Genomic DNA, 20,426 nt, shown 5'->3' on the forward strand with positions numbered 1-20,426 from the left:
CATCCAAATGCCTTTTAAATGTTGCAATTGTATCAGCCTTCACCACTTCCTCTGGCAGCTCATTCCATACACGTACCACCCTCTGTGTGAAAACGTTGCCCCTTTGGTCTCTTTTATATCTTTCCCCTCTCACCCTAAACCTATGCCTCTAGTTCTATTCTCCCCCACCCCAGGGAAAAGACCTTGTCTATTTATCCTATCCATGCCCCTCATGATTTTATAAACCTCTATCAGGTCACCCCTCAGCCTCTGACGCTCCAGGGAAAACAGCCCCAGCCTGTTCAGCCTCTCCCTGTAGCTCAGATCCTCCAATCCTGGCAACATCCTTGTGAATCTTTTCTGAACCCTTTCAAGTTTCATAACATCTTTCCGATCGGAAGGAGACCAGAATTGCACGCAATATTCTAACAGTGGCCTAACCAATGTCCTGTACAGCCGCAACATGACCTCCCAACTCCTGTCCTCAATACTCTGATCGATAAAGGAAAGCATACCAAACGCCGCCTTCACTATCGTATCTACCTGCAACTCCACTTTCAAGGAACTATGAACCTGCACTCCAAGGTCTCTTTGTTCAGCAACACTCTTGAGGACCTTACCATTAAGTACATCTCCATGACCCTCCAAAGAGTCACCCACCCAGACCCATTCCCCCTTACCTTACATTTATTAATGCACCAACACTATGGGCAGTTTAGCATGCAATTAAGAATATTTGCTCAGTTGGAGTCCTATTGGATTTACTTGGGAAGCACTAGCTTGCCCCTTCATCAGCCAGTTGTGGAGAGTAAGTTCGTAAGACGCAGAATTTATCGCAAAAGTTGAACATTGTGATGTAACTGAAATCACATGTTGAAAAAGACCGGGACTGTTTGTTGAGTCTCTCATCTTTTAGAATGCAGACATTGGTTTCACGCATGCCCACATATATAAGTTTGTGGGGTGCACTTGTGCTTGCAGAATTATATTTTACCTTGCCCCAAAACTGCATAGAGTCATAGAGATGTACAGCACGGAAACAGATCCTTTGGTCCAACCCGTCCATGCCGACCAAATATCCCAACCCAGTCTAGTCCCACCTGCCAGCACCTGGCCCATATCCCTCCAAACCTTTCCTATTCATAAACCCATCTAAATGCTTTTAAAATGTTGCAGTTGTACCAGCCTCCACATGAATCCATCTTAGATTCTGTAAATCCGATGTTAAGACTGACCGTTGTGGCATGGACAGGCTCACAACGGGAAGCTCACTCCTTCAATACATTAATGATTGGTGTTGTGTTGGCCCAGATAATAACAATAATAATTCTGCCAAATAACTTGTGTAATCTGCTTAGGGAACAACCTGAGAGGATCCACCTGCTCCTTTTCCAGCAGTATCTCTAGGACGCTGTGTGTTGACTATTTCCAGATGGAATTATGGTCAAAGATGTTTTTCTTTGCTGATATGGAACATTCAAACTACTTTGAATATTCTGTGGCAATGAGACCTTCCTTTGCAACACCGGGTATATGTGGAACGTTAGTATGTAGTGCCACTTGATGTTTACGTCTATGCACAGCTTGATGCAGCCACACACTAAGATGACCACCAGGATTAAGGCTGTGTTGGGTACATTCTTCCCCCCTTTTATCCAGAGATTTGTACATGGTGTCCCTGCGGGCCCAGTCCATCTGAAACCTCCAGATGAAGTGAAAGATGGATCGGGTGATTGCAATGGCACAGATTCTGCGAATGTGCCAGTTCTGTGCCACGTATAAAAACAGAAAGAGTGCCTCCCACCTGATGGCTCAGTTTTTACCTGCAATGGAGAGGGTGCGGTGCTCCCAAACCCCAGTTTATGACTCACCTTAGCGATGCGATCCTCCCAAGATTTTGCGCACACCCCCAGTTCCTCCTAACCATTTTGCCAGCACATTTAGGTAATCTGTCCTGACAGCGAAGGGATTAAAGGATCAGTCGGCCCAGTTCCCAAAGAACGTGGCCTTGCTCTTGCCTTGATTCATGTTGGCTCCTGAGGCTAGTTAAAACTGGTCGCAGATACTCATGAGTCTGCGCACTGACTGTGGGTCAGAGTTGAAAATGACAGAGTCATCCATGTGCAGGGAGGCTTTGACCTGCAGCCTTCTGCTGCACAGAATAGTCACCCCTCTCAGGCTTACACCCTTCCTAATAGACTCAGCAGGGTAAGGGTGGTGGGGTGGAGGAGGTGGGATGATGTGGGATGGAGGAGCTGTTGCGAGAGAGATGGAGGACAGCATGAGAGGCAAAGGGTGGGGTTTCGTGGAGGAGCTGTCTCCACAGGAATGGGATTCAATGAAGCCATTTGGGGCTAATCCTGAGGAGCAGACAGGACCAGGATCTTTTAGTTGGATACAGGCATGATGGGCCAAAACAACTCCCTCTGTGATGTAAAACCAGTGTAATTCTTGCACATGGATCTTGCTGTGTGGTAAAGCAGTAAGTCACAGGCCAGTCAGTTCACTCAGACTCATTTACATCTGCACCAGGGATTGGGGCTCAGTGTAATATTGGGGGCAGCAAAATATTTTTGGGGGACCATTTAGTGATGCAAATATTTGGGAGTGCAAAATCTTTACAGGGAAAGGACATAAATTTGGGACGTGAACAAAAATGGGGGGCAAAATATTTTTGAGGGCCCAAAATTGGGTGGGCACTTTTTCAGGTCTGAAGGAGAAAAAAGAAAGGAAAGGTGAGCAAGAAAGAGGGGGGAGCTCAGTGACAGAGAGTGGTTGGAGAAAGACAGACAGACTGAGAAGGGGAGAGAGAAGGACAGAGAGTGAGAGGGAAAGAGAACAGAGAGAAAAAAGGAAAGGTCTGGCAGAGACAAACACGAGCTGAAAACATGTTGTTGGAAAAGCGCAGCAGGTCAGACAGCATCCAAGGAGCAGGAGAATCGACGTTTCAGGCATGAGCTTTCTTCAGGATCTCCAGCATCTGCAGTCCTCACTTTCTCCTCAAAGAGACAAACATGAGTCAAGATGTGGGCAGACTGAAGGGGTGACACTCACTATCCCAGTTAGTCCTAGCTCTCTTGATGGTTTCTCATTCTCCCTGTCTCCCATGACGGACAGACAGTGATGCTGGAGTTTGCTGGAATGTATCAATCAGTGTATTTGTATGTTTATGTGTATCTCTGTGTCTCTGTCCAATGGGGTCTCTGTGTTTTGGGTGTGAATCCTCTCTCACTCTCTCCCTCTCCATGTGTTTAAAGTGATACAATGCCACCCCCTGCTGGATTCCCCACGACACTGCACAAGCAGCAGATTTGTTTTTGGAGAAAACATCAAAGTCTGTGAATTTGTGCAAATTAGTTTTGTTCTTCTTTGGAGGCACAGAGGCATTTTACCCAATGCTTTGCAACGTTCTCCCTCAGATATGCGCAGAAGTAGATGAACATGCCCACTGTACCCCCTCCACCACTGAATCCTTTCTTATTAGAATTTGTGAGAGTGCATCAGAAAACATTGTTAGTTGCAGAAAGTGCAGTCGGAGGTGTCTGGATACAATTGCAGTGGAAATACTCTATTTAATGTGTATAATGTCAGGAATACCGCTCAGAGACAAATCATTTCCACATTGCAGAGGGAGCACAACATTTCTCTACATATGCAAGTTCCACACCAAGGAGCCCAGTCTAAGTGCAGCCCTCTCCACACTGCGCTTGTATGCGTATCTGTGTGTGAATGAGAAAGAGAGAGTGCGGGTGCATGTGCAGCTATGTATTAATGGTGCTGCAAGCTGCTACCCTCCCTCTCTCCCTCTCTGACTGAATTATTGAGGGTTTTAACCCTGTACCACCCCATGTGTGGGGAGGCAGGCAGAGGGAGGCATTGCATCACTTTCAGTGCAAGGGAGCTTGGTTGCACGATTTTGACTCTTCGACTCATGACAGGAAACATCCGATTAGACTGAATTGGAGTAGCAGCTCATTGAATTTAGGCATCTTGATGCTGAAAAATAGGGAGCCCAGCCATTTGTTATCATACATATGTTTTATATGTTTCATAATGCAAAAAATGCATGCAAAAAGATATTTTGCTGTGTTACTGAACTTTGCTCTGAATCCCAAAAATGTTCCTGTACAAATAAATGTTTGGTGAGTAGGGTCTGATAGTTAAATTAGATGAGATTGGATTCCCTACAGTGTGGAAACAGGCCCTTAGGCCCAATCAGTCCACACCGCCAACACTTATACTCACTACCCGTGCAATGAAGGCAAGCATACTATATGCCTTCTTGACCACTCTATCCACCTATACAGCAACCTTCAGGGTACAATGGACCTGCACTCCCAGATCTCATTGTCCATCAACTGTTCCCAAGGCTCTTGCAATCATTGTATTATTCGCTCTGGAATTAGACTTGCTTAAATGTATCACCTCACATTTGTCTGGATTGAAAGCCATCTGCCAACTCTCCAGTCAATGTATATCCTCGTATTCTCTGACAATCCCTTATGCTTTCTGCCACTCTACCAATCTTTGTGTCATCACTTACTGATCATACCAACAGTGCCCTATCATTTATGTATATTACAAACAACAGTGGCCCCAATACTGACCCCCGTGGAACACCACTGGTCACCTTTCTCCATTTCTAGAAACTCCTTTCAATTACTACTCTCTGTCTCTTGTTGCTCAACCAGTTCTTTATCCACCTAGCTAGAACACCGTGCACACCATGTGACTTCACTTTCTCTGTTCATCTACCTTATCAAATGCCTTCCTAAAGTCCATGTATATGACATCAACAGCCCTTCCTTCATCTAACAACTTGGTCAAAAGCAAATTACTGCAGATGCTGGAATCTGAAACCAAAAGAGAAAATGCTGGAAAATCTCAGCTGGTCTAGCAGCATCTGTAAGGTGAGAAAAGTGTGGACGTTTTGAGTCTAACTGACCCTTTGACAAAGGGTCAGTTAGACACGAAATGTCAGCTCTTTTCTCTCCTTACAGATGCTGCCAGACTTGCTGAGATTTTCCAGCATTTTCTCTTTTGGTAACAATTTGGTCACTTCCTCAAAGAACTGTACCAAGTTCGTAAGGCACGATCTCCCCCGCACAAAACCATGTTGCCCATCACCGATAAGCTCATTCCTTTCCAAATATAAATAGATCCTATCTCTCAGTATCCGCTCCAGCAACTTCCCCACCACCGACGTCAGGCTCACTGGTCTGTAGTTAACCGGAATATCCCTATGACCCTTGTACAGGGGGACAACATGAGGAACCTTCCAGTCCTCCAGCACCTCACCTGTACTTAAGGATGCCACAAAGATATCTGTCAGGGTCCCAGCTATTTCCCCTCTCGCCTCCCTCAGCAACCTGGGAGAGATCCCATCTGGTCCTGGGGATTTGTCCACCTTAATAACCTCTAGCATACCCAACAATCTTCCCTACTTATGCCAACATCATCCAGACTAATCAAACTTCTATCTCTAATCTCAAGATTCATCATGTTCCTCTCCTCAGTGAACACTGATGCAAAGTAATCATTCAGAATCTCACCCATTCTCTCAGGTTCAGCACACAGCCTTCCTTCATTATCTTTTAGTGGACCAATCCTTTCTCTAGTTATCCGCTTGCTTCTTATATAAGAATAAAATTCTTTGGGATTTTCCTTAATTCCGCTTGCTAAAGCTATTTCATGACCCCTTTTAGCCCGCTTGATTCCTTGTTTAAGACTTGTCCTACTCTTCCGATATTCCTCCAGGGCCCGTTCTGTTCTCAGCTGCTTAGACCTTATGTACACTTCCCTTTTCCTCTTGGCTAGTCGTACAATTTCTCCTGTCGTCCACAGTTCACGAATCTTGCCCTTCCTATCCTTTGCCTTCAACGGGACATGCCTATCCTACACTGCCGTTAACCTATCTTTGAAACCTCCCACATCTCAAATGTGGCCTTCCTTTCAAATAGCTGTGTCCAATCAATATTTCCCAGCTCCTGCCTAATTCTGATATAATTGGCCATGGCCCAGTTTAGTACTCTTCCCTGAGGACCACTATCTTCTTTATCTATGAGTATTATAAAACTTACAGAATTGTGGTCACTGTTCCCAAAGAAATCTCCTCCCGCAACTTCTACCACTTGTCCTGGCTCGTTTCCCAGTACCAGGTCCAATAAGGCCCCTTCCCTCGTCAGACTATCGACATACTACTCTAGAAAACTCTCCTGGACGCTTCGTATAAATTGTACCCCATCCAGATCTCTGACGCAAAGTGTATCCCAGTCAATGTTGGGAAAATTAAAATCTCCCATCGCCACTACCCTATTGCGTAATCATAATCTATTCATAATCTGTTTACCTATTTGTTCTTCTACTTCACGCTCACTGTTGAGAGGCCTGTAATACCAGCAATGTAACCGCACCCTTCTTATTTCTCAGCTCCACCCATAATGCCTCACTACCCAAGACCGCCACAGTGTCCTCCTTTAGCACAGCCATGATATCATCCCTGATCAGCAATGGAACTCCACCCCCTCTTTTACTTCCCTCCCTGTCCTGTCTGAAACGTCTATATCCTGGAGCATTCAGTTGCCAATCATCATGCCTTTCCTTCAACCAAGTCTCTTTGATGGCAATAATGTCATACTCTCAGGCACCAATCCAAGCCCTAGGTTCATCTGTCTTACACACTATACTCCTTGCATTAAAGTAGATGCATTTCAGGCCACCAGTTTTTTTTTTGCGCTCACCTGCTCTTTGCCTATTCTTCCCTTTATTAGTGCTATCTTCATAATTCTTAGTCTGCGGTCTCCACCTCGCTGCCTACTTGTTTTCTCTTCTGGTTCCCAGTGCCCTGCCACGTTAGTTTAAAACTTCCCCAAAAACTCCCCCAGGGACATTGGTTCCAGTCTGGTTCAGATGTAGACCGTCCCTTTTGTAATAGTCCCACCTTCCCCACAATTGGTCCCAATGTCCAACAAATCTGAACCCCTCCCTCCTACACCATCTCTCAAGCCACGTATTCATCCTGCCTTTTTTTTTCTCATTTCTACAGTGGCTAGCACGTGGCACTGGTAATAATCCCGCGATCACTACCTTTTGAGGTCCTCCTCTTTAACTTCTCTCCTAGCTCCCTGAATTCTTCTTTCAGGACCTCATCTCGCTTTCTACTTATATCATTGGTGTCTATATGCACCAAGACAACTGGCTGTTCATTCTCCCCTTTTAGCATGCTCTGCAGCCGATCGGTGACATCCCTGACCCGAGCACCTGGGAGGCAACATACCAATCGTTTTCGGCCACAGAACCACCTATCTACTTCCCTCACAATAAAATCCCCTATGACTATGGCCATACTAGTCTTTTTCCCGCCCTTCTGAACAGCAGTGTCTGCCACGGTGCCATGATCTTGACAACTGCTGCCCTCCCCTGGTGAGCCATCTCCCTCAACAGTATCCAAAACGGTATACCTGTTTTGGAGGGAGATGACCGCAGGGGACACCTGCATGGCCTTCCTACTCTTTTTCTGTCTTTTGGTCACCCGTTCTCTGTCTCCCTCAGCAATCCTAACCTGCGGTATGAACAGTTCATTAAACGTGCTATCCACGACCTCCTCAGCATGGCGGATGCTCCACAGTGAGTCCATCCTCTGCTCCAGAGCTGTCATGCAGTCAAACAACAGCTGCAGCTGGAGACACTTCTTGCAAGTGTAAGAGTCAGGAACGTCACATACATTCCTAAGCTCCCACATCAAGCAAGAGTCACATGCCATGGGTCTGAGGTCCCCTCCCATTGTAAGCTTAGCTTTATATGAACTAACTAAAACCAAACAATGCACTTAAATAAATTAAAAAGAAAGATAAGAAATAAAAGCCTTACCTTACAGGGTATTTTTCTTCCAGTTAGAGGAGGGGAGCAGGAGGGAGATACTACATGTGTAGTATCTCAGGTTTAGCCACTGCCCAAGTATAAATTAAGCCCTTACCTTCCTGGCAGCTCCACTACTCCTTCTCTCCTGGCCCCTGCATGACCAGGAAAGACTACGGATAATAGTAGGGGAACCTCCATCGTATAATATCAAGGATAATAACCATCAGATCAGCTAGGTAATATGTACTGCAAGGGGAAACACCGCACGTTCCCTGGGAAAGGATAACAATTGCCAGCAAATTAACTGTGGAAGACAAATGGGAAAAGGAGCTGTGAATTATTGATCAGAAATCGTCACTTCCTGTTCCACAGAGCAACAGTAAGATTTTACCCCCAAACACCAGCGCATAGAATGAGTAGAAGTGGTTGGGGTTGAGCGAGTTTGAATTTTAAGACTTTTGCACCTACCTCAGATTGTCCTCCAACCCAACCACTCCAGAGACTATGAAATTTGGAAAGAGACTGAGCTCACGGCCCATCCTAGGAAAGTAGAAGGAAGTCTGTGATTTTGTTTGGTTGCAATTTAACTATTTGAATGAGTGTAATACATTGTTACATTTCTCACCTCCAGCTCTGGCAGAGCCTCATGAGAAACCTCGCTCCTACCTCACTCATAGAACTGGTGACTGGACTGTTGATAAACCAAACATTCTCCATCTCCTTGGATCAGGTCAAATTGTAATTGGAGCCACAACAGGACCAGGAAACAGGTCATCAGAACCTATGAAAAGTTTTGAACAAGACTTTTACAAATGCAGTATAACAGACTGTGCGTGGCTCCCTTGGTGACAATATGTGAGTATCAGGACTGCTGTGATATTTACACTGTAAATCTACACATCTCGACATGCAGGGATCAGGAGGGCAATCTGTCAAGATTTGAATCTTATGGCCAGAGACGGTGAAGAGGACAGGATTTCCAGAAGGGATGGTAGTTAAATGGAGCTTTATAAACCAAAACAGGGTGCATATGCCTAAATTCCTTTTGCTTTTAAAAAAGGACTATCTCCTTTAAACTACTCAACTGATCCAGTATCCACTGCATCAAGGTGGATATATCCCCGGAACCTGATTAGGCGTAGCCTAAAGTGTATGAGAAGCTAGGGAAGTGATAGCTGTGCCCCTTGCTGAGCTATTTGTGTCATCGATAGTCACAGGTGAGGTGCCAGAAGACAGGAGATTGGCTAACGTGGTGTCAATATTTTAAGAAAGGTGGTCAGGAAAGCCCAGGGAACAATAGACCGGTGAACCTGACATCGGTGGTGGGCGAGTTTAGATTAGATTACATTACAGTTGTGGGAGGGAATACTGAGGGACAAGATATACATGTATTTGGAAAGCAAGAATTGATTAGAGACAGTCAACATGGCTTTGTGCATGAGAAGGCATATCTCATGAACTTGATTAAGTTTTTTGAAGTAGTAACAAAGAGGATTGATGAGGGCAGAGTGGTGGACATGATCTGTAAGGACTTCAGTGAAGCATTCAGCAAGGTTTATCATGGTAGATGGTTTGGCATGGTTAACTGGCATGGAATAGAGGAAAGACTAGCCATTTGGATACAGAACTGGGTTGAAAGTAGAAGATACAGGGTGGTGGTAGAGGATTGCTTTTCAGATTGGAGGCCTGTGACCAGTGGTGTGTCAGAAGGATTGCTGCTGGGTCCTCTACTTTACATCATTTATGTAAATGATTTGGGTGTGAACATAGGAGGTATAGTTGGAAAGTTTGCAGATGACACCAAAATGGGAGGTATAGTGGACAGCGAAGAAGATGACCTCAGAGTAAAATGAGATCTTGATCAGATGGGCCAATGGGCCGAGGATGGCAGAAGGAGTTTAATTTAGATAAAGGTGAAGTGGTGCATTTTGGAAAGGCAAATCAGGGCAGGACATAGACACTTAATGGTAAGGTCCTGGGAGTGTTGCTGAACGAAGAGACCTCGGAGTCCAGCTTCGTAGTTACTTGAAATTGGAGCTGCAGATAAATAGCATAGTGAAGAAGATCTTTGGTATGCTTTCCTTTATTGATTAATGGATAAGAGTTAGGAGGTCTTGTTGCAGCTGTACAGGGGAAGCTGAATAGTCTGGAGCTGTTTTCCCTGGAGCATTGGAGGCTGAGGGGTGACCTCATAGAGGTTTATAAAATGATGAGGGGCATGGTTAGCATAAATAGAGAAGGTTTTTTCCCCGGGGTGGGGTTTTCCAAAACTAGAGGGCATAGATTTAAGGTGAGAGGGGAAAGATTTAAAAGGAACCTAAGGGGCAACATTTTTACGCAGAGGGCAATGCTTATATGGAATGCCAGAGGCAGTCATGGAGGCTGGTACAATTACCACAAGTAAAAGGCATCTTGATGGATATTTGAATAGGAAGGGTTGAGAGGGATATGGGCCAAATGCTCACAAATGGCACGAAATTTATTTAGGATATCTGGTCGGCATGGATGAGTTGGACCGAAGGGTCTGCTTCCTTGATGTACATCTCCATGGACCTGTCGTTGATTAGTCAAATAAAAGAAAACTTATAGAGGTCTTACAGTGTTGAAAGACTGAGAGAATAACAAGGGAAAGTGTCAGACTCATTCGGGAGAACTGTGGTAATTTGCTAGTGGATGTGAAAAGACGTGGACACTATCCTCAATGAATAATTTGCGTTTGTCTTCACAATGGATAACGATGACAAAGGGATGGACATCCGATCGGAAAGACTGAAGGATCAGATAAAATTACCTCAGAGAGAGAGTGGAAGTACTAGTTGGTTTAGCAGCCCTAACACTGGACTAATCTGAAGGCATGGATGAGTTGCAGCCAATGCTTTTAAAATGGTTAAGAAAGGATAGATCAAAGGCTCTGGCAATAATTTTCAAATCCTCTCTGCCCACAGGTGAAGTGCAAAATACCTAGAGAATTGCTCACATTATCCAAGTGTAGCCAGGGTATGGAATGCTTTGCCTGCAATGGTAGTAGATTCGCCAAGTTTAAGTGCATTTAAGTCGTCATTGGACAGGCATATGGACGTACATGGAATAGTGTAGGTGGGATGGGCTTCAGATTAGTATGACAGGGCGGCGCAACATCGGGGGCCGAAGGGCCTGTCCTGCGCTGTAATGTTCTATAATGGAGAAAGTGGTAGACCAGGAAATTAGAGCTATGTCAGTGTCACCTCAGTGGTGGGCAAATGATTATCAATAATTCCTAACAATACAGATGTTAATCAAAGATAGTCAGCAAGAATTTATTAAGGGAAGGTTGTGTTTGACAAACTTCTTTTTTATTGAGGAGGAAACCGAGATTGTTGATGAGAGAAATGCATTTGGTTTAAAATCTGCATGGGTTTTAACAAGTGTTTGATAAATTCCTTCATTGAAGACTGGTAAGTAAAGGTCCATAGGATGCAAGGCAATGTGGCACATTGGATACAAAATTCATTGAGAGGCAGAAATCAGAGAAAGATAATAGAGGGATGTTTCTGTGTCTTTGAGTCAAATAGCATGGAATCAGACCGGTTGGTCAAACTCATCCATGCCAACCAGATATGCTGAACTGATCTAGTCCTGTTTGCCAGCATTTGGCCTGTATCCCTTTAAATTCATTTACCCATTCAGATGCCTTTTAAAGTGTTGTAATTGTAGCTGCCTCCACCACTTCCTCTGACAGCTTGTTACTTGAGGTCCATTTCCAGTGGGGTTGTTTGGGGCTTGATGCTATTTATGGTGTATTTTTGGGATTTGGAGATAAATGCAGGTTATATGACCAAGAAGTTTGCATATGACATGGGGTGGTTAATAGTGAGAACAAGGGTGTATACTGGAGGAGGATATCAAGAGATTGGTGAGCTCTGCAGAGTAATGGCAAATGGAATTCAACTTCAAAATAGTGAGTGTTATACAGTGAGATGTTGGGAAAGCTAACAGGCATGAACAGTAGGACCATGGAGAACTGTGAAGATCAGTGCGGATTTGGGTTAGACATCCACAGATCCCTGAGGTTACAGGGCAGGTAGATAGAGAAAGTTGGTCAGAAGGCAGATGGGATATTTGCATTTATAGCTAAGGTATAGAATAAAAGAGCAAGGGGAATATGCTGGAGAACAGGCCACAACTGGTACAGTCTAATGCCACACTGTAGGAAGAACACCTCGGCTTCCTCAGAAGGCTAAGAAAATTTGGCATGTCCGCATTTGTATGGATGCACTATGGAAAGTTTCATATCCAGATGCATTACAGCGTGGAATAGCAACTGCTCTGCCAAAGATTGCATGAAATGACAGTGTCGTGAACGCAGACCAGTCCATCACACAAACAATTTTCCATCTGTCTATATTTCCCACTGCACCAATCTCTTCCACCCTCTTCCATTAAGCAGCATATACAACAAATTCAGGAACAGCTTTTTCCCCGCTGTTGCCAGACTTCTAAATGGACCTCTCATATTTTAGAGTTGATCTTCCTCTGTACCTTTTCTGAAGCTGTAGTACTACATTATCCTGATGTATTCAATACAGCTGCCGCACCATCATGGATTAGGATTCGATTTCAGCATCAGGAGACTGTGCAAACTCCACGCAGGCAGTCTCCCTGTGTCTGGGTGGGTTTCCTCCGGGGCTTGATGTTATTTATGGTGTATTTTTGGGATTTGGAGATAAATGCAGGTTATATGACCAAGAAGTTTGCATATGACATGGGGTGGTTAATAGTGAGAACAAGGGTGTATACTGGAGGAGGATATCAAGAGATTGGTGAGCTCTGCAGAGTAATGTGTGGTTTCCCCCCACAATCCAAAGATGTGCAGGTTAGGTGAATTGAGCATGAAAAATTGCCAATAGTGTTCAGGTATGTGTAGGTTCGGTGCATGAGCTAGGGATAAATGTAGAGTAATTAGATAGGGAAATGTGTTTGGCTGGGGTGGTTAACAATGGAGGGTCAGTGTGGACTTGTTGGGCCAAAGGGCCTGTTTCCACACTGTAGGGATTCTATGAAGTACAGTATGATTTGTACTGGACAGCATGCAAAACAGTACTTTTTACAGTTTCCCAGAGCATGTGACAATAATAAATCAAATCGAATCTCCTTACCATAAATCGGAGGAGTCTGATCTGGTCCATAACACCTTAAACCTCCATTCTCTCATGACTGACATTTCCATGGGAGGCAGATTTTGGAAAGGTGCTGAAGTAACAGGGTTATTGTCATGGGTGACCTCAACATCCCATAATATCGATTGGAACCTCCTTAATGCAAATAGTTTGGATGGAGCAGATTTTGTCAGGTGTGTCCAGGGAGGATTCCTGACTCAATGTGTGAATAGGCTGACTAGAAGGGGGGCCATATTGGTTTAGGTGCTTGGCAATGAACCAGGTCAGGTGTCAGATCTCTCGATGGGAGACCATTTCGGTGATAGTGATCACAACTTCCTGACCTTTGCTATAGTCATGGAGAGGGATAGGAGCAGACAATATGGGAAAGTATTTAATTGAGGGATGGGGAATTACAATGCTATTAGGCAGGAACTATGGAGCATAAATTGGGAGCAGATAATTTCAGGGAAATGCACAACCGAAAACTGAGCTTGTTTGGGGAGCACTTGTGAGTGCTTGATAGATTTATCCCAATGAGGCAAGGAAGGGATAGTAGGGTGAAGGAACCTTGAATGACAAGAGATTTATAACATCTAGTCAAGAGGAAGAAGGAAACTTAAGGTTGTGGAAGCAAGGACCAGACAGGGCTCCAGAGAGTGACAAGGTAGCCAGGAAAGACTTAGGAGAGCTAGAAAGGGGCCATGAAAAAGCCTTAGCAGGTTGGATTAAGAAAAACCCAAAGGCATTCTACACTTATGTGAGGAACAAGAGGATGGCCAGAATGACAGTATGGCTGATCAGGCATAGTGGAGGAAACTTGTGCCTGGAGTTGGAGGAGGTGAGGAGGTCCTTTAATGAACACTTTGCTTCAGTATTCACTACTGAGAGGGACCTTGACGTTTGTGAGGACAGCGTGAAACAGGCTGATATGCTCAAACAGGTTGATGTTAAGAAGGAGGATGTGTGGGAAATTTTGAAAAACATGGGGATAGATAAGTCCCCTGTGCCAGAAAAATATACCCAAGGTTTATATGGGAAGCTGCACCTTTGGCTATGATTTTTGTGTCCTCATTGTCCACTGGAGTAGTACAAGATGATTGGAGGGTGGCAAATGTTATTCCCTTGGTCAAAAAAAGGAATAGATTTAATCGTGGGAATTACAGACCAGCCAGTCTTATGGCGGTGGAGGGTGAATTATTGGAGGGGATTCTGAGGGGCAGGATTTATGATTATTTGGAAAAGCATACCTTGCTTAGAAATAATCAGCATGACTTTGTGAGGGGCAGGTCATCCCTCACAAGCCTTATTGAATTCTTTGTAGATATGACAAAACACATTGATGTAGGTTGAGCAGTGGATGTGGTGTACATGGATTTTAGCAAGGCATTTTATAAGGTTCCCCATGATAGGCTGATTCAGAAAGTAAAGAGGCATGGGATACAGGGTAATTGGCTGTCTGGATGCAGAATTGTCTGGCCCGTAGAAGACAAAGAGTGTGGTAGATGGAAAGTATTCAGCCTTGAGCTCCGTGACCAGTGACGTTCCACAGGGATCTGTTCTGGGAACTCTGTTCTTTGTGATGTTTATAAATGACTTGTATGAGGAAGCAGAAGGGTGGGTTCGTAAGTTTGCCGATGACTCGGAGGTTAGTGAAGTTGTGGATAGTGTGGAGGGCTGTCGTAATTTGCAACAGGACATTGACAGGATGCAGAGCTGGTCTGAGAAGTGGCAGATGGCGTTCAGCCTGGAAAAGGATGAAGTGATTAATATTGGAAGGTCAAATTTGAATTCAGATTACAGGGTTAAAGACAGGACTCTTGGTAGTATGAAAGAACAGAGGGATCTTGGGGTCCATATCCATAGATCCCTCGAAGTTGCCACCCAAGTTGATAGGGTTGTTGAGAAGGTGTATGGCGTGTTGGCTTTCATTAGCAGGGACATTGGATTTAAGAGCCGCAAGGTTATGCTACAGCTCTATAAAGCACACTTGGACTATTGTGTTCGATTCTGGTTGCCTCATTATAGGAAGGATGTGGAAGCTGTAGAGAGGGTGCAGAAAAGATTTATCAGGATGTGAGGGCATGTCTTATAGGGATGAGTGGTGACTTGATAAAGGTGTACAAGATGATGGGAGGCATAGAGTGGATAGCCAGGGACTTTTTGCCAGGGCAGTAATGGCTGTCACGGGAGGGCATAATTTTAAGGTGATTGGAGGGAGGTTTAGGGGAGATGTCAGAGGTAGGTTCCTTACACAGAGAGTGGTGGATGCATGGAATGCACTGCCAGCAGTGGTCGTACAGTCAGCGACATTAAGGACATTTACGTCACTCTTGGATAGACTTTCTCTACCCCTTCATAACGTTGTAGACTTCTATCAGGTCTCCCTTCAGCATAAGCATTCATGTCTGAGAGTCATAGAGATGTACAGCACAGAAACAGACCCTTCGGCCCAACCCATCCATGCCGACAAGATATCTCAATCCAATCTAGTCCCACCTGCCAGCACCCGGCCCATATCCCTCCAAACCCTTCCTATTCATATACCCATCCAAATGCATCTTAAATTTACAATTGTACCAGCCTCCACCACATCCTCTGGCAGCTCATTCCATACACGTACCACCCTCTGGGTGAAAATGTTGCCCCTTAGGTCTCTTTTATATCTTTCCCCTCTCACCCTAAACCTATGCCCCTCTAGTTCTGGACTCCCCCACCCAGGGAATAGACTTTGCCTATTTACCCTATCCATGCCCCTCATGGTTTTATCGTGCCCCTCTGACCCTAAACCTATGCCCTCTAGTTCTGGACTCTGCGACCCCAGGGAATAGACTTTGTCTATTTATCCTATCCATGCCCCTTACATGATCTTATCAACCTTGATAAGGTCACCCCTCAGCGTCTGACGCTCCAAGGAGAACATCTCCAGTCTATTCAACTTCTCCCTGTAGCTCAAATCCTCCCAGCCTGGCAACATGCTTGTAAATTTAGGGTGTAGGTTTGCTCACTGAGCTGTAGGTTTGATATCCTGACGTTTCATTACCTGGCTAGGTAACATCATCAGTGGCGACCTCCAGGTTACTTGGTTACTTAAGTGAATAAGTCCTGCTAAGATTTGCTTCCCAAAATGCAGCACATTGCATTTATCTAAATTAAACTCCATCTGCCACCTCTCAGCCCATTGACCCATCAGATAAAGATCCCGTTGTCATCTGAGGTAACCTTCTTCGTGGTCCACCACATCTCCTATTTTGGTGTCATCAGCAAACTTGCTAACTATACCTCTTATGCTCGCATCCAAATCATTTATATAAATGATGAAAAGTAGAGGACCCAGCACCGATCCTTGTGGCACTCCACTGGTCATAGGCCTCCACCACCACCCTCTATCTTCTACCTGTGAGCTGGTTCTGTATTCAAATATGGAGTTCTCCCTGTATTCCATGAGATCTAACCTTGCTCACCATGCTCCCATGGGGAACCTTGTCGAACGCCTTACTGAAGTCCACAAAGATCACATCTACCGCTATGCCCTTGTCAATTCTCTTTGTTACTTCTTCAAAAAACTCAAACAAGTTTGTGAGACATGATTTCCCATGCACAAAGCCAAGTTGACTATCCCTAATCAGTCCTTGCCTTTCCAAATACATGTACATCCTGTCCCTCAGGATTCCCTCCAACAACTTGCCCACCACTGAGGTCAGGCTCACCAGTCTATAGTTCCCTGGCCTGTCTTTACCGCCCTTCTTAAACAGTGGCACCACGTTAGCCAACCTCCAGTCTTCCGGCACCTCACCTGTGACTGTTGATGATCTAAATATCTCAATAAGAGGCCCAGCAATCACTTCCCTAGCTTCCCACAGAGTTCTAGGGTACACCTGATCAGGTCCTGGGGTTTTATCCACTTTTATATGTTTCAAGACATCCAGCACTTCCTCCTCTGTAATATGGACATTTTTCAAGATGTCACCATCTATTTCCTGACATTTTTATCTTCCCTGTCCTTTTCCACAGTAAATACTGATGCAAAATACTCGTTTACTTTCTGCGCCATCTCCTGCGGTTCCACACAAAGGCTGCCTTACTGATCTTTGAGGGGCCATAATTCTCTCCCTAGTCACCCTTTTGTCCTTAATGTATTTGTGTTGTTCAAGTTAAATCCTGCACTGTCACCAGCAACACTCTCAGGACAGGGACTATATGGGGTTAGATACACGGTAAAGCTCCTTTTACTGTATCCTCATCAAACATGTCCAGGGAAGGGACAGAACGGGGATAGGGACTCAATAATTCTCCCATTCCCTCACTGGTCAGGTAAAGCATTGAGTTTGATACAGAGTAAAGCTTCTTGATGATATTGCAATCAAAAAATTTAACAGCCGGTATAATCTGATGAGAGATGTTGATATAAGTTACTCCTTACTCTCCCCACCTTATACACACACACACACACACACACACACACAAACAGACTCTCATGCACTCTCTCTCTCTCACACACACACACTCGCACACATACACTGACAAAGACACACATGCGCACACACAGAGACAGACACATAACAAAAATGGAAGAACTCCACAAATTCAACACCAAGGCTTTTGTTTGATTCTGTCTGTTCTGTTCTGATTCCCCGTGAGATTGCTGGTTTTGAACATCCACATGGACAGTCATCCTCAACCCATGTGCCATGTCCTGCTCCCAAACACAACGTCTGAGGGCAATCCGTAGTGTGAAACAGGAGCCTCTCCGTGTCGGAGGGAGGTGAGTCTTGAGCTTGACCCCGGTGTGTGAATGTCCTGTGTTCATCTGACATCCAGGGGTTCTTTAATGGAGCTTTAATATTTGAAAATGCTCATATATTTGGTTATTCCATGTGTGTGTGTGTGTATACATGCATACTACCAGGGTCTTGCATTATTGCGTCAAATATGACTTTACTCCATGCTGATTTAAATATTCAATATATCCCAGATCCTTGTTCACAAATCACAGAAAGTAAGTGTGATGGTGTCACCAAATTTGGAAAGTGCTTTTGAGACATCTTCCCCTCTCCTGTGCTGACAGAATTCCAGATCCATAACGGAAGACTTCTTAGTTCCTGCGCCCACCCCCTCCCCCATGTTAATATTGTACCATTTTGTCTGTATTGTTCCTCCTCAGTCTAACATCCAAACACCATGGCTTCCCATCTCACTGTATTCCATTTGCAGGAGGTTGAGGGATGATCCTGTTCAAACTGCAAGGGTCTGTTTTAATCTGCAAAGCTCCAACAAATGATTCCGAAGGTGTCAGCCAAATTAGATATGTTCATGGCAGCCATTTCACATTAGCCTAGCACTGATATTGACTTAACAAATAGGGAGAGATCAGAAAGAGTAGGAAATTGGGGAGTGCATGTATATCTGAGTGTAGTATAGATTCACCAGAATGATAGCTGGACAGCAATGGGTCACTGGGGAGGGAGGGAAATGACCCAAACCCAGGGGTGTGTCCCTAGGATTTAGAAGGGTCAGAGGGAATGAAAGTTTTGATAGCTGGACAGCAATGGGTCACTGGGGAGGCCCTTCTAAATCCTAGGGACACAAACCCACGGTTGTGTCCCTAGGATTTAGAAGGGTCAGAGGGAATGAAAGTTTTTGAGACAATAATGAAAACTGCTGGGATAGATAGAGAGAAAGGTTTCTTGCTGCTTTTGGGTCTTGGATTAGAATCATTGTTTAAAACTCGAACAAAACTCTGAAACCGTTTCAAGATTGAAACGAAGGAACAAGCCTCCCATTTATCTGTGTGATATTGCACAGACTATGGGAAAGAGAGGACTGCAGATGCTGGAGATTAGAGTTAAGAGTATGGTGCTGGAAAAGCACAGCAGGTCATGTAACATCCGAGGAGCAGGAGAATCGATGGTTCAGGCAATAGCCCTTCGTCAGGAATGCACAGACTATGTTTTACACGCTTACTCACTGAACCTATTCAACCCTCTTCCCAGCCTTTCTGTGTCCTCCTTGCATTTTACTCTCCCACATCACTTTGTGTTATCAGCAAACGGAACACAGGAGCCCATCATCTCAGTTATTCCACGAGACTGTGTCTAGTGCTGTATTGGTAACAGAGAATGATTCACTCCTATCTGCTGCTGTACAGCTCGTGTCTATCTCAGAATCAGCTCTGAAACATTTCCAGGACCCTCCGATCCTGTCTCTGAGTGTCTCTGGCTCTGTATCTGAGTCTGTAACTCTCTCGCTCTGTCTCTGAAATTAGCTTCCCCATTCCCTCAATCACACTGAGGATATTGCAAAACTGCTCCATTCCCTGTAACCCAGTTTGAGATTAGATTGAAGACATGGACTGTGTTTTATAAATGTCCATCCCTCAGTTACCTTGTGGGTTTGCAGTGTCAGGCTATGATTTGAGTTAAATCCAAGCCAGGCCTCTTCCTCCAAGGACTTTGGGTGACCGTTTTGCTCTTTATGACAAACAGAAATCCCTCACCCCTAACATGCCTATTTCCCTGGAATTCTGTGTTTCATATTAATTGGCCAACAGCAGGAAGGAAGTTTCTCTGTGAGTGCTTCACTGAAATGACATCAGCATCTCAGCAAAAGTGGACCACTTTTGTACTCAGACATCTTCCCAACGACAGTAAACAGCATCTGTCTATATCCCCCTAAGGTCTACAACTCCTTCCCTGTTTACTGCATTGCCAATTTGTGCATCAGCTGCACATTCCGATGATATGTCCTGTTTAATGGAGAGAGATACAGAATAAAGCTCCCTGTACAGTGTCTGCATTAATGACTCCCATGACTGTTAGTTCACGGGGAGAGCTCTCAATGAAGTCGCAGTCAAATATTTGAAGGACAGACATTCCCCAAGCAGAGACACAGAGTTACACTCACTTTAAACTGTCTCCATCACATACCCCCACACACAGGCACACACATATACACACACAATGAGACAGTCCCGAACTCTCGCCCGTGATACAATGGGGTCAATATATCACAGGCTCCATGTTCTTAAAAGTTACAGAACTCTTTCTCAAATTCAACACCAAGTTCTTTGTTTGATTCTGTCTGTTCTGTTGTCGTTCTGTGCGAGATTCCTGGTTCTGAACATCCACATGAACCTACTTCCTGATTCCATGGGCCATGTTCTGCTCCCAAACACGGTGTTGGATATCATTCTGGTGTGTGACACAGGAGTTCCTCAGTGTCACGGGGAAGGTGAATCTCTCTCAAGTACAAACTCTCTCTGTCTCATGCACAATCTCACTGTTTTTCTCCTGCTCTCTCATTTAAAATCTCACAACTTGTTTCTCCATCCCATGTACAATCTCACTATCTCCCTCTCATACATAATGTCAGTATCTCTTCTCTCATTCAAATCTATCTCTCTCTCTCTTTCCATTCCCTCTCCCCATCCCCCAATTCCCCCTCCCCTCCCCA

The 20,426-nt window shown here is 44.7% G+C and overlaps 1 long non-coding RNA gene across 1 annotated transcript in view; it reads left to right on the forward strand.

The window, feature by feature from the left end:
• LOC122542924 overlaps positions 1-20,426 on the forward strand; it is a 34,203-nt gene that overhangs the window by 3,431 nt on the left and 10,346 nt on the right. The window contains exon 2 of the long non-coding RNA XR_006309886.1: positions 8,471-8,694. This is a non-coding gene — a long non-coding RNA (uncharacterized LOC122542924). The remainder of the gene's footprint in view (positions 1-8,470; positions 8,695-20,426) is intronic.

This window comes from Chiloscyllium plagiosum, chromosome 41, assembly GCF_004010195.1.
Source record: "Chiloscyllium plagiosum isolate BGI_BamShark_2017 chromosome 41, ASM401019v2, whole genome shotgun sequence".
Lineage (NCBI taxonomy): Eukaryota > Metazoa > Chordata > Chondrichthyes > Orectolobiformes > Hemiscylliidae > Chiloscyllium > Chiloscyllium plagiosum.